Source organism: Ciconia boyciana, chromosome 1 (genome assembly GCF_034638445.1).
Source record: "Ciconia boyciana chromosome 1, ASM3463844v1, whole genome shotgun sequence".
In the NCBI taxonomy this organism is placed as follows: domain Eukaryota; kingdom Metazoa; phylum Chordata; class Aves; order Ciconiiformes; family Ciconiidae; genus Ciconia; species Ciconia boyciana.
The window spans coordinates 189,395,595-189,410,561 of NC_132934.1; the positions used below are offsets into that span (position 1 = coordinate 189,395,595).

Consider the following 14,967-nt stretch of genomic DNA (forward strand, 5'->3'; position numbering starts at 1 on the left):
GGTCGTACGGGGAACGCCCTGGCAGGGCTGTAGTGGGAACAGTGGTTTCCAAAGTCTGCTGTTGCCGTCAGTATGAACAGGATGTTTCAGCCGCCAGAGCCGGAGTCTCCAGCGTATTTTATGAGCCCTACTTTTACAAAAATACTTTCAGGGAATATAATTCCATGTTTGTTTGGGAGAAAAAAATGGCACTGATTTTATTTTAGGTAAGTGACAAACAACAAAAGGCAATTTTAAAGCACCATTTTCTAAATGTTTGGCTGTTTCTGTTCAAGTCAGAAAGAAAGAAAAAAAATATATCACACAGACTAAAGCAGCAAGTTGAATCCAGAGGTGGACGAGGTTTACAAGACATGAGTATTAGGGTATTCAGTAGCCTGTCAAAGGTAACATAACATTCCTTCATACTCAGGATATGCCTTCCCTCAGAGGCCTCCAACTCTGCAAACATTTAACCAAGATGGAAAACACAATTCCAAAAAAAAAATCTATATACCTGCTGTTACTCTGCCCCCTCTGCAAAGGGAGAAGCTGAAGCACAGAAAATTAGAACTTACCTAAGGCCACATAAAAAAAACCAGTGGCTGTGTCAGGAATGAAACATAGATCATTTGACACCAAATCTTATACTTTATCAGTCTTCAAAATACCTCTTTTGCCAGTTTATCTGCTCATAAAGGGAATGCACTAAAAAAAATTAGTGCAACTTGAGCTCTTTAATACAACTATACAGTAAGAGATCTAGCTGTTTATAGGCACCCTCCCCAATTTCTTTGCTCTTAATCGTATACTTTCTCAAAAGTGCAGCTGAACTTGTAAGCACGATGAAAGCAAAATGCAGACAGCAACATCACTCTACTGGCCCATCCCACTATGAAGTGACTCAGTTAAGCAGCTTGGTAACAAACACTTCCTCCTGACCATGAAGGCAAGAACGGGAGAGAGCACGTGAGCCCATCCATGCACTCTTCGCAGACATTTCTCCAGACAAGCCATTTGGTCTTCGAAAACGAATGAGTGAAAAAATTTCCTTCCCTTCAAGTATCAGACATCCATCTTGTCTTAGTTCCTAACATTCATTTACTTATTGATCAGAATTAAAACATTTCAATAACTGATACGGGGTGAGAGCTTCTTGAATGGAAAAAAATACCTTCATTTTCCATTTACCCCAGTGTGCCTAAGACCCACATATTTGGGGCCTGAATCAGCACACTTTTTTCATAATTTTGCCTAATTCAGTCTCTACATAATGGAAGAGACTCTTTATTCCCTCCTTATTTCTCCCTCCTGCCATATGTTAACGGGGGAAAGTTGTTGCAATTACAGTCACATACTCAAACCAGGGGATGGAAGCCACCATGTGTGATGATCACCTGGAGAAGTCCAATCCATCCTCCCCCATGCAGTCCCCTCACATGACCCACATTTCATTCGATACTCAGAAGCAATCAGAGCTACACAGCAAGTAACTTCTCTGCAAATCCTCAATGAGCTGCAGATTTTGGAAGGTACATTGCAAATGAGACAAAAGATTAACAGAAGAGAGGACAGGTTTACGGTTAGGGTGAATGAATGCCATCTCTGCTTGGCAACAAAATTATTCCAAAAACTCAAGAAATTACTCATCATAAGCCTTGCTGTTGGCTACTTGTTGCACAACCTGGAATGAAGGTGGATATTAGCTGAAACTTCACCTGAACACACAAAACATTGCAGTGACGCCTACCATTGCCACAAACATCTTTTTTTAGCAGATGGCAAGCATCCTGAAGATCAGACATGGAAAATAAGTAGGCAGCTCTGCCGTTAATCTGATCACCTCTACAGAATGAGAATAATAATATCACATAGCTGTTCAATGCTGTTATGAAACTGAAGGCATTCATGGTGATGCTCCACTTGAGTGCTGTGGTGTAGTTCTGTGGAAGCACTCAAAGAAATTAATAATTCCATTTTTAATTGAGTTCCTGAATGCCCATTCAATGAAAAACAAAAAGCCTATATAGGCTCTCAGCAAATACGGGGGATAAAATGAAACACCGAATAGCTATCTGGTCACTGAGGCCACAGTTTGATAAACGCTTTGTTCCATGACAGTGCCACCCTGCTCCACATCTATTCACATCCTTACAGCCTCTGTTGGAGTGGTACAGCTGTTTGCAGGGCCACGTGGTGAGCCAGGTCGGGGAACTGACCCAGGTTAACAAAAAATAGCCTGGTGGGGAAAAAAAGGCCACAGTGGTTTCCAGTCCAGTTCTCCCCACAGTCTTACAAAGAGCTGTACCAGCACAAGAGGGGAAGAAGGGGATGAAAGGAGGGTAGAGAGACAGGGCTGCTGGAGGAGATGCTACAGCTCAGCTGTTCACCAGCCAAACCCAGAATGAGGCACTGATGATGGGAAAGGGGGTGTAAATGTGTGATGATACAAACTTAATGAAAGTATCCTGAGTAGGGTACAGAGAACAGACTACATTGGCACAGATAAACGCCAAACTTCAAGTTAGGAACCTTTTGAGTGTTTGACTTCGCTGCCTAGTGTCCTTTTATTGCAGCAAGTCCTGTGCTACCACATCTATTATTATTATAAAATATTTATTACAAACCAGCATTTACACACTGCAATGCCGGGTAACATTCAGGTTCTAAAGCCACGCAGAAGCAGCATCTTGTGGCACCATACTCACACCTGCATCAATCATCTCTGTATCACAGGATTACACAGGCTCTCCCACTCATGCTAACAAACTAGCTAGAAGTAGTAGGTTATTACTTTATGTTGAATAAAACTAGAAAGATAAGAAAACAGTGGTTTTACAGTCACCAAATTTGCAGGCTTGATGAGTCAAGAATATTTGGGATCCCTATTTCCATTTCTCATCATGGAGGTCTTTCAAACCTAAAAAATTAAGAATTCAATTCCATGCCTAACTGTAGTCCATAACAAAACTCCCACAAGCTCAGTCATGCAGAAAGAGGTCTCTTAGCTAACGTCTCTGAAGTACACACAATTCTAACAGAACAGCCCTTAACAGCTTTTCATTTACTTAAGTAAAAGGGAAACAAAGTTAAATTTCCATTTCTAGTAGTAATAATAACTGTAGAAATAATGGAAACTGGTAATATAATTTAAATAACAGAGGCAGCAGCCAGGAGGGAACAGGACTTCCTCTAAACCCATTAGCGAGGAGCATGAATACTATTTTTGCTTTTTGTTCAATATTACTGAAAGTTACCTCTCTACACAGCATTCACTTGACCATGTCCTTAGCAAGCCTGCTGTGTTACTTTCAATAGCTTCATAACACATTAAAATAATTTGCTATAGCAGTAATTTTAATTTCACTTTACTACTAATATTAGTCCAAGAAAGAGTCTTTGCTCAGAAAAAAAAAAAACTTCCCTTAAGCACAATGAAAGTTCTGCCGGCTAACGACTTCACAAATAGCCCATTCCATGGAATTAGCATTTCAGGTTGATGAGACCTATTGACTATAAATAACAAGATGGTTAATTTACATATGCCATTTCTTGTGACAGTTCACACACGCACTCATCCTCCCTTCATCTCTAACCATTTCCCAATGTCTTATGCAAGTGGCCACGCTCTCATTCCTCTGCATCTCAACAGCCAGACTGCAGCTGCAGGCAGTCAGCGAAGAGGAGCAAGAGAAATGATATATTGCAGATATTTTATTTTTGGAAACCACACTGTAAATAATGCCATTTCCAGAGATATTCCATGGACACGAAGCGCTTGGTTGCAGAGCCAGCATCTTATGTAACAGGAGGAGTATTGTTTAGGGTTGCCTGCTTTAAAAAGCCACTCCTGGTAACAGAGTTTACAAAGCTATAAAAAGCTAACAGCGTAACTATCGAGAACAAGCAGGCAAGCGGTTTATTACAAAAAGCCTGGTGCTAACTGGAAAAAGAAAAGTTTTATTAAATCACTTAACTTTCTCACTCGGAGGACATCATGTCGGCTGACACTTACTGTGTGCAGAAAGGTGGGAGCTCCTAGGCAGCCCTGCGCAGCCCCATGGCCAGGTGCTGAAGACAGCTCTGCCGCCTCCCCGCAGCCCACGCCACCAGCAGCCGCCTTCAGTTATCTTCCATGTAATTCTGCTTTTTCCTCCCTGCCGATTATCGACACGTGGCAGAGACAAGGGATCCCGCAACTCGGCCTCCCGCTCTTCTTCTGCCGAGCGACCGTCAGCCTCTGGAAAAGCGTTAGCAGAAAGGATCGCTTGAAGATGCCCAGGCACTCACAAGCAGCTGTAAATTTCCACTCCCCGCTGCCTGCAGCCGTACTCCCAGCCTTGCTCCAGCTCCTCACCATTCCTGCTCCGACTAGCTCCGTGGCTGGGTGTGCATTTTTCCCCACTGCCCTCCCAGCTTCCCACTCCCTCGCTCGTCTTGCTCGGAGGCTCACACACCCCCAAACTCCACGTCAGAGGAACGCGTGGAAAAGCAAAGGGAAGAAGCGATCGCTCCGCCGAGAGATTTCTCCAGGGTTAAGGGAGGAGATGTGACGATTTCGCATCACTTCTGTAAGTTTCCATTCCCCTCCGAAGTCTGTCGGTGTAGGGGAGGCATCGCTGACGGGTCCTCGCACCATCACGTGGCGGAGGCTGCTGGAATTAAATTATTCACCTTGCCGTCCTGCTGAGAATGCAAATAAGGGAGCCCAACAACGGGTTGTTGTTACAAGATAATAATAAAATCAACATGCTCACGCACCACATCTTTCATCGGAGTCCTGCCCAGAGAAGCTGAAGTTAAGCTGCTTCCTGCCTGACTATATATTATAACAAAGATCCAAATACTTTTCCACAGTAATACTGGAGAGGAAAAAAAACCCTGCAGTTATACTCTAACCAAAATTTAAATCCCACTGAAGAAGAACATTAGCCTAAAGTATTTTTTCAAAGGCTAATGTGATGGGGAAAAAAAAAACAAACATACATGCATACAGTTGAAGTATTCTGAAACAAGTACTACCAGCTATTATCAAGCACACAAATACAGCAAAATGCAATTAAAGGAATTTTTAATGCTTCACTTTTCTCTCTTGGCAGCTATTGCTCAGCAAGCGCCACATATTCCCAAAGGGAATGGCAAGTGCCTTTTCCCCCCTCAGCTGTCTAACAAGCGTTGAGAGCAGGGAAAGAAGGATGCTTTACCAGCCACCGCGGGCACTGCAGGATGGGATTTAAATCCCATCCTCACCCAGATCTCGGCTGAGCCCCAGCAGGGATGAGAGCCCAGCACGTATTTCTGCTGAGGATGCCAGCTCGGGGGGAGATTTCACCTCCCGTCCCCTCTTCCTCAGGGCAAAGCCCAGCCAAAGTCCTACATTATTAAAAATAATTCTGTATGCTACATTTGCTTTGGGAGCTAATCTCAGCCCCTGCCGCATACCAGCACTACGGTTGCATCAGATCTTGATTTAGGGCTCACTTGCAGTAGCTATTCACAGCCCTATATTAAAGGCAACCAAAAAAGCAGGAGAAACCTAATTTCTGAGGAATACAGATGAAACAGCCACCTTTTAAAGGGCTAACATCCTTTGGTAGCCATCCCAGCTCCTAACCGAGGCAAACAGGAGTATCCCAAATCCTCACTTTGAAGAGCCAAGAGTCAGCAACTTGCCCGTCCCTCCTGGGCTCAGAGGCAGAAGTTGTCCCTGCTCCCCTAACCTCCCTGCGTTTGCACAGGAGGTGCCAAGCCGACCTCAGATCAGCAGATTTGTGCTCTCGACTTATCTGTAAAGCACGCCACCGTTTGTGCTTACGCTTTACCTACCAGATCATCAAGATACCTCAGCCTCACGTTTTTGGAGTGCCCTAAACAGTGCTGGGAACAGGCACTAGTGCTGCTCCCACTGCACCCAAAAGCGCTGCAACAAGTGACACCAAGTGGCAATTTCTGCTCCAAACCTGTAGTGAAATCCTCCTCCAGCACAGAATTAAAGGCTTTACGGTAGACACCCCCAGCCAGGCTTCCTCTCTAGGCCACCTCCAGAGAGATCTCACTGAGGAACGCTGTGGATGCCAAGCTCGGAGCGGGACAAGCCACTCTCCAAAGCGGCATCTTTCTCCACGAAGCTTAGCAGGCACGTGGACAACCAGCACAGGCTGACATTCCATGACATGAAGGGCTTGGGGGGGAAAAACTGGCACTGGGCATTGTTTCATGGGTGCCTTGCTCTGCCCCAGCTCATTGAGGAGAGGGAAGGGACACTGCACCCTGTGGCACCTTACGCCCACTCTGGGGTTGGCCCTTTCTTTTTTATCGGATACCACAGCCTTTGGGTAAACGTCATAGCGAAAGTCAAACGATAACAACTCTGCCCTTGGGCTACTACTGAAGGTACCAGCTTTTCCTAAGGTAACACAAAAATCTAAGTATGCCATGTCATTAATTTCCACTATGTGTTTTTAAGAGAACAACTTTTTTCCTCTAACTCTCCTGAGGGAAAATATATCCTTTCCATAGTGCATCCACCACCACTTCAACAGGTAAAAAGACACCCCTCTTTTGCCCCGTGGAGTTCAACGTTGGTGGGTGCTACCCTGCAGTTGAATAATCACAAAAAAGATTGAATAATCACAAAAAAGCTGTTTTAGTTGCACATTAAGGGGCCTCACGGGATAATCTGTGTATCACTGAGTTCCCTGAAGTATTCACAGACCGTTCTAAGCTGCCCTTTGGAAGCATAAGAAATTTATCTAGAAAATTATTATCCTCTGTTTCGGGCTAAATATGCCTGTTTTCCTGGTTCTGAGGAATAAATTGAATATGCGCTCAATTTACAGTCCAACTCTGCCAGTCTTCTACCTGAGGAAATACTTTTGGGCTTTAATAGGAGCCCTCTACACACCAGAAGAGCAAGAAACACGCCTGCCCCCATACCTGCATTGCAGCAGGAGAAACAGTATGAAGCAGAGTAGCTAAAGGGGCAGAGGAAAAAAATTTCTCTGCTATTCCAATAGTCTCTTTCATCTTCAGTGCAGTTAATTCTCAGATGACAGGAAAAAGCCCTGGACCATCCAACAGGAATTAAGCTGTAATTACTTAGTGCTCTTACCTGTTTGGTTTTTTTGTTGACAAGAGGTTATTAAATATTTCAAAAGAAATGTTTTCTTCAATTCTTAATTTGTAGCCATCTCAAATCTGGAATGATGTAATTATAAATAGCCAACAATTCTTTATAGTCTCAAAGTACACTGAAAAAAAAAAAATCTCTGTGCACTGCTAAAGGACTCCAGCCTCCACATATTTAAATTCCATTATATTTGTTTCCTTTAAAGTGAGCAGAGTCCTCAGGCTAAAGAATGGTTAGAGTACTTTTGAGAAATGTTTGTCCTTGCTTTCATAACTTAAAATCATTCAATCTAATAAAGACCAAAGGAAGAAAACCCCAGTCCATTATTCCTGCCCTTTCCATTTATTTTCTAAAGTGGAAAAGAGAAATTAGGGATCTTGAACAATGAGTGTGGTAGCAATAAGTTACAGCAGCAGATGATAAACATGCAGTACATATATATTAATTCTGCTCATTTAATCACCCACTTCCAGTCTGTCTACCTCCTCCGAGATTACTTCCAGCATTCCAAAGCCCTAAGCAGCCTCAGATGATGATGATGATAACAATAATCATCATCATCATCCATTCTTCCTTCACCCAAAATTGCTCAATGCCAAGGCCCCAGGCCATCAAAATTCAGTTCTCCACAGTGACAGGTTTAATTGTGTAATACTGGATATCAAGAGGAGAAACTTTAGGATGCTAAAAGGACTCCCCCACCCTCCAGAACCTGAAAACTAAAGAACCTCCCCCCACAGGATTTCATCCTACTCTTACAGGTCCCAAGATATCAACATTATGGCAATTTATCAGGGTAGAGGACCACTACAACCAAATTACGTATATTATCTACATCGTAAAGCTGTTACACTTTAACTCAAGGCATTTAGCTTTACAACAAAGCAATACAAAAAGTGTGCCCAACAACACTTCTAAAACCTTATAAAATAAAAGGAGAGACTTTACAGTAACTCCGTGCTTATATGTTATTCTACAAGCTCACAGTCATTTATCTCAGATCCCTTGCAAGAGCAATGTGGCCACTCCAAATTAATGCCATTAAAACTCTTCTTCATCTAATCGATCCCCAATACAAACATACCCCAACACCCCTACTTTCTCTTTTTCTCCCCCATATAATCTCGGAGGGAGACAAGCTCAGAACTGAGCCTATACACCAATCCCCCCAAAACAGCCACCAGCACCAAAAGGCAAATTAGCATTCGGCTGCTCATCCAAATACAAAGCAAGCCAAAAAAGGGGTGCAGTGTACAGAGGGGCAGGTGGTTTTCCCTATGGCCATTTAAAAAGCAGCAAATCTTCTGGCATCTCTCAGGACTAGAAAACTGAAATTTCTTTAGTGAAGCGTGGGGGAACAGAGAACAGCCAGAGGCAGCGGCCAACCTGTAGCTGCTTTTTAGCTGAAGTAAGCAGGAGGATTTATATGGATGCTTTGTACAAGCTATTCCTAAAAATGCAAACATATCTTCAATGGTTTTCCCCTCTTCTTCCTCCTGGCTCCCTCTAGTGCTTTTAAGCACATACTGCCTTTTCCTTCCTGTTTTATTTAATGCAAATATAAACAATTGCTAAGATGTTTTGTGTTTTGGTTTTTGTTTTTTTTTTTTTTAAGACCTGCACTAACTCTTAAAACTGCTCAGGAGTTTTTACTGAACATATTATTCATGTATACATCACTCCAGCAATCACACATTGACACTGGCCTTTCTACCAGAAACCTTTATGTATTAAATACTTTATGTACAGGCTAGCATATTTAAAATTTTATTCATTTTAAAAGGCATCCATCAGTTCCATCCTTAGACAAAGTCAGCTAAAATAAATCCCTTTCCTTGCACATTCCCCCCTCCAAACAGGAATTATGTCTAAATGGGGGGTTACTAAAGCCCCAACAGCTGAAAAATAAAGCAGATTAAAATTTTATGCCTGCTCTAAAGCGTCACTTATAAAATGTTAATTGCATCCCTTATCTGCTCTGTCCCAACATAAAACACAGTTAAGAACCATACCTGCACTCCCACTTTTACAAGTGGAGGAACAGTGAACTCATGACATCATCATGCTTTTCACCTGTGGACATATGCAAACAGAAACCAGTCCTCCAAAATCAGCAACTCCCTGAAGAGCTGAGCAGGTATTTTTAATATAATTAAAGTCTTCAGCTCTCCAAACTGCTTCTATCCCAGCTCTGTATAGTCAACCACTTCAGTGGCCATGTTTGTTTAAGGTCCATTCACAGAATTAAAAATGTGAAAAGGAAAGTTCATTTCAGAAGGAAGAACAAAAAGAGCTTTGCTGAAGATCTAAAACTTAACCTCTCATCACACGTGTACCATGAGAGGCCCAATCTTACAGTGTGTATTGCAGCACACACACAAAAAAAAAAGTTATTTGTAGTAGCAACAAACAAAAGTTATACGTGGCCAAATAAGCCCTCGCTGTCTAGTATGCCGGAAGATAGTCCTTGCATCACTGTTAGCACTTTTTTCCATGAGATTGCGAAAGTCTTTCATGTGTATAAGGGCATTTATCTGCCATTACGCATTTCTGAAGTATTCAAACAATATTAATACTGTTTAGTCTTGCAAATACTGAATTTAGTTGCTGGTTTCCACATAACTTCAGCAAGCAATTTTCTTAATGTTAGGCATGAGTTAGTAAGACAGCATGGGGTACTGCATGTTAAGACATCCCCTTCCAACATGCTTGCATACGCGAAAAACCCTGTCTATGTTCCCTACAACTTCCCTGGTGGTAAAAGACAATGGAGCATCCCTAACCAGAACTTTAAACTTCCTAATAGTGCTTGAAGCTGAAAGCTGTATTAGTGCATATTCACCTAATGGTGACGTGCAATGAAAATACTAGGCAGATCAACTGCATTTTGATGACAATAATTTCTTTATACATAATGTGTGGCTCTGTTTCTGACAAGGTGGAAGGCAGTTTGGGATTAAGACTTTTCCTCTATTGACCACTACTATAGAAGTCTAAAGCATTTCTCATCAGGTGCTCTCAAGACGACTTGCAAACAAAATTAAGCTTAATTTGAGATGTAATTTAAACGCTCCTGTGAGGCACTCACCATAACACCCATTTTAGTATGAGGAAACTGAGGTGGCACCAAGCAAACACCCAAAGATGTGCACTCTTAAAATGTACTGTTAAAGAATGTCAGTAGACAGGAACTGTCATTCCGGATCAGACAAAGTTCGATCGAATTCCATCTCCAAGAGCAGCTGAGACCAAGTGCAAAGTAGAAAAAGAAATATGTAACAGAATAATGACCACTCTACTCTTCTTCTGCTTCTAGCAATTAGCACCTTTGAGGTTTCCTGAAATGTCATCCAAAATCACCATGCTAAATAGCTACAAATGGCTCCACACCCGCTCACTTTAAAGGTCCTAAAAGAGCAACTGTTCCTCTTCTTGGGGGACTTTGAAATCATATCTGCAATACTTAGATACAACAGATTGCTCCAGACTCTCAAGACTGAGCAGCCAAGAGCTCAGAGACTGCTATTTTCTCTAGATGAGGGATCAAACAAGAAATCAGCACCATCAACGATTTACTGCATTCCAGTTACTTCCTTCTTCAGGGCAACAAAGGCCAGGCACAGATCTATACTTACAAGGATTGTCGCACCCTCTGGAAACAGTTTAAGAAGTGACAGTTTTCTCTTCCTCATGGTAGTTTACATATCTGCTCTCTTCCTATGGAAGCAACTGATAATTTTTCTCCTCTGTGTGTCGTTTTGCATTGTGCGTTCACAAAACAACTTTATCTGCCATCAAAATCTACACTTCTGGAAGGTAAAAAACTGCTACTGTCCAATAAAAAAAAAAAGGTCATGATTAGCACTGAGAGTAAGGCGTACCCCCCCCAAATGAAAAAGGAGTCTCAAGCTGTATCAGCCCATACATGAGAAGTTATCCAGTATCTTTGCAAAAAAATAATGCTTGTATCATAGTCAGAAACTATCTGGGTCTGAACACTGGCAGAACACATTTTCTAATATCAAATATGAATTCAAGACCTCAGTTCTCTCTCTCATATGATATTCCTCAATGTCATGTCCAAGCTAGCATCACAAGGAGACAAGATTTCATATCTACCAAATCCAGCAGAGATTCCCAAACCCAAGGAGCCAGAGCTGTAGGTCTGATAGTGGAATTGAGAGAGAAAAGTCCCAAAAACATTTATTTCAAAACAGCAGTGCTCATAAGGCCATAAAATTATGTCTGGCATTATTGCCGATTTTGGAGTTTCCACCCAAGTACCAGGGAAAAGAAACGGCTTGTTTTCTGAGAGCAGGCAGAATCCTGTGAGAAGGTCACCTAGTAAGAATCATACCAGTTTAAATTTCCATGACCACAGCAAGACAGTATTAGCTGTCATCACAGGATAAAATTACTTTCACAAGCATAAAAGCTTCCATTGAAAGATTTCAGCACACAAAGACCTGTATCCAAACAGCTGCGTATTAGCCAAGTAACTGAAGACATAAACCTAAGCTATTTAATACCTTGTCATTTAACCAAACAACAACGCTATCTATTTTTACATTTTTCTATTTAAAAACATTATAGATGACATGGTTAGGAAGTTTAAAAGTAACACATAATGTGGATCTCTGAAAATTTACACAGAACTTAAACTGCAGGGAGGTCCAACGCTTCCTATAGACTTACGAAATAAGACCTTATTTGGAAAAAAAGTTTGAAAAAGATTTTTTCCTCTTCTCCAAACAAGAAATGAATGTTGTTACTACCAACAAAGGAATTTAAAAATTGCAAAGATCTACTCTGGTTCCCACAAAGCATGAATTATTGTCTGACGTAGCTCAACAGCTTCTTGAACAAGAGTAGTTTTTTAAAAGATCTTTCATCTTGACATTAATTTCAAGTGCTGGAGAACTATGAGTCCATCAATAAGCTAGTGCAATAGTTAACTAGTTATCACTTAAAATATTTTTTCATTTTATGCGAGTTCATATTCTTTTTTACTTACTGCTTCTTGCTGCTGTGACTCCTGTATTTGCAAATGTATGCTCTTTGAAGGCTCTCCATTGTGTTCATGCACAGGTACATGATCAAGTCACTTCAACAAACTCAGAATTTACTTCTTCGTCACTGTCTACGTTAAGTGTATAGATATGTTCTTCCAACACCTACAACCAGTACTGACTTTGATTTGAAAATATGTCTTGAAGTGAATCCATCAAACCTGGTTATATTCCAGAAGTGAGGTCAATAATATTGGAAAGGAAATCTCCCATTCTGCGTTCAGTGTATTCAACTACTATCAGCTCTTGGCTGCCGCTTATCTACAGGGAGTGTCTTGTCCACTGACTGTTGCCCCTGAGCCTTGATACCTTGCAGTGCTGTTTTTTAGGATAGTGTTCCTCATCCTTAAGGTGCATCCAGCCTTCCTTCAATGGTGATTAACTTCCCAAAGGTTTGAGTCCATCTTTCAAATGAGTCAGCTAATGTGCTCTTTAATTCAATGAAATACATGAGGCCATGCCATCATTTGTCATTTTTCTACTCTGCACGGCCTAGATAAAACTGTCAGGAAGGATTTTGCATTTTCTTCCAACTGTGCGTTCATTTGGGGTTGGGTTTTTTTGCAAACAAACATCCAACAACTGAACATCAAAAAATTTTGTCTTAATTCAATGATTCTTCATTGAGTGTAACATTTTCAGGAGTCAGTTTCTTAAATGGAGGAGACCAAACCCTTAACCTAACTGATATACTAGACATTTTATAATACCTGTTTTCTATTAATCATATCGAATAGCACTTGCTACATGTCAGTCCTTAAGATTTTGGACAGTTTTACATTAGCCATTTAAAAAAAAATTCCTCAGTCTCCATGAATTTGTAACACAAGTTTTCAAAAGTGTTCTTTCAGTCTTTATTTATTGCTCTAATACGATGGATTTGTTCACCGTTATGTGATTATTTGTAATATTCGGCTTCGTTCTCACTACAGATGTACATAACAGTTCTGTCTTTTGAGCATCATTGTTGACAACTTTAGTGCAGCCATCAGACATGTGCCACTGTTCTTTTTGTTCCTGGTATATTTAGAACTTCTCATTAGACCCAGATCCTAAAGAAAATCTGAGGAGTTTTCTTGAATCATCTTTATAAAAAATTACTTATACTTATTCCTATATATTGGCTTCTGCCCTTGAACCACTTCTAAATCAAGATGGTACTCTTTCTTTGCTTAAACTATTTTTTACCATTTGGCTCTGCACATTCTAGATAGCCACATGTTCTCACACTTCCCCCCCCCCCCCCCCAACTTTGAGAGATACTCTTGTAAATGATGTTAGAAATATTTTAGTGATGTAACAGCACGTCACATCATGCAGAACTGAAGATTTGCTTAGTCCCCCATGTTTTCCATCCTCAAAGACAGGAATGTCACATACTTTTGCAGCCATCTTCTCCCATGACCTTGTCAACTGCAATGAGGAGATACTCAGTTTACAGGGTAGAGAGAGTTCAGCGAGAGAGAGGAAAAACAATGGGCAACATCTTTGTGCATGTTTTTTTTTTAGCATTTCACTGCTGCCCAAGAAACAAGAATAGCATGAGGATATCTCGGGAAATCCTCTGGCAACATCTTCCTTTCCCTGACAAAAGAGGGTGGAACACAGATGAATTGTAGGGGCATGTAGCTTACACTAATGTTGGTTTTTTTTAAGGGAAAAACCTTTTCCAAACAGTGCATATCCTAAAGACTACCAAGCCAATCTGACCTCAGAGTTCATTCAAACCTGCCTTCATTCCAACTGCCTTTGACCAAAACCACTTTGTCTTTTACTTTCTTATTTTGCCCAAGGCTGTGTGCAATGCTTGCAATAGAGTATAGATGTTGCAGGCAGTTACAGACCTAAGCACGGATTGTGATGTAAAAGACAAGACCTATTAATGGCCTGCAGATAAGGAGAAGTAGAACCAAAGGTCAACACAATTTCTATGTAATAAGCTTGCATTCAGAAGGTTCAGCGTTACTTAGCTCATTTGCTAAGATACATTAACCAATTTGTCAAAAAAACCCCAACAACAAAACCCTCAAACAAAAATTAACAAAAAACCCAAACCTGCACTTTTCCCAGAGACTGATTATGTGATAAACATGATATTTACCTTAACAGATGACTACAACCACCCTGCAATCCTGCCCTCACCCTATAAATTTCAATTTGGTGCCTTATTTGTAACAGCAAATAAATCATATATTGCAGACAGCTTCTCCTGTATCCAAAACCAACAGGCAGTCAACATCCACCATGAATTGGTAGTCTTTTACTTATTTGCAGAAGTGAAAGACAGCTGCTTGACTGCCAATGAATGGCAGAAAGTGAGAATACACAATTAAAAGGTACACCTGAGGAGGGAAAGTTGATACAGCCATGCCTCCCTACTGACATATAAAAAAAAAAAAAAAGGCGTAACAAAGAGCTGAATGTTACATGTTGCTAGGATCACTACAGATGCTGGAAGTGAACTCTCTTTCCACATTATTTTATTCTCTCCGTACTCAGTAATCTCCAGTGCCCTTACTTAAAAAGCCCCACACAATTTCCTTCCAACACTTGAGAGCAAGTGAACTGCATTCTTTGCTGCAATAAATTTGTACATATAAATTGGTACAAGTGCCTTTGTGCTAGACTGACATGGGGTCTTTAACAAAGATCACCCAATCCAGTAGTTGTCACTCAACTGTCCCTACATTTCAAAGTCCAGTTATGCAGCAGCACTTTCTTCCATCTTAATCATTGTCTCTTGCAACAGGAAACACAAGGCACAAACATTACTGAGCTATCGGAAGGTTT

At 41.1% G+C, this 14,967-nt stretch overlaps 1 protein-coding gene across 7 annotated transcripts in view; it reads right to left on the reverse strand.

Moving 5' to 3' along the window:
* The window catches only part of CAB39L (calcium binding protein 39 like), a 63,760-nt gene that overhangs the window by 41,322 nt on the left and 7,471 nt on the right, over nucleotides 1-14,967 (reverse strand). For 2 of the 7 annotated variants that reach the window (XM_072850246.1, XM_072850248.1), the window contains exon 2: nucleotides 3,995-4,219. The exons of 1 other annotated variant lie outside the window; for it this stretch is intronic. The gene's annotated coding sequence lies outside the window, so the exon portion shown is untranslated. Of the gene's footprint in view, nucleotides 1-3,994; nucleotides 4,220-4,336; nucleotides 4,627-12,122; nucleotides 12,141-14,967 lie in introns of those variants that run through there. 4 more of the 7 variants (XM_072850249.1, XM_072850244.1, XM_072850245.1 and 1 more) reach the window with 4 other exon arrangements.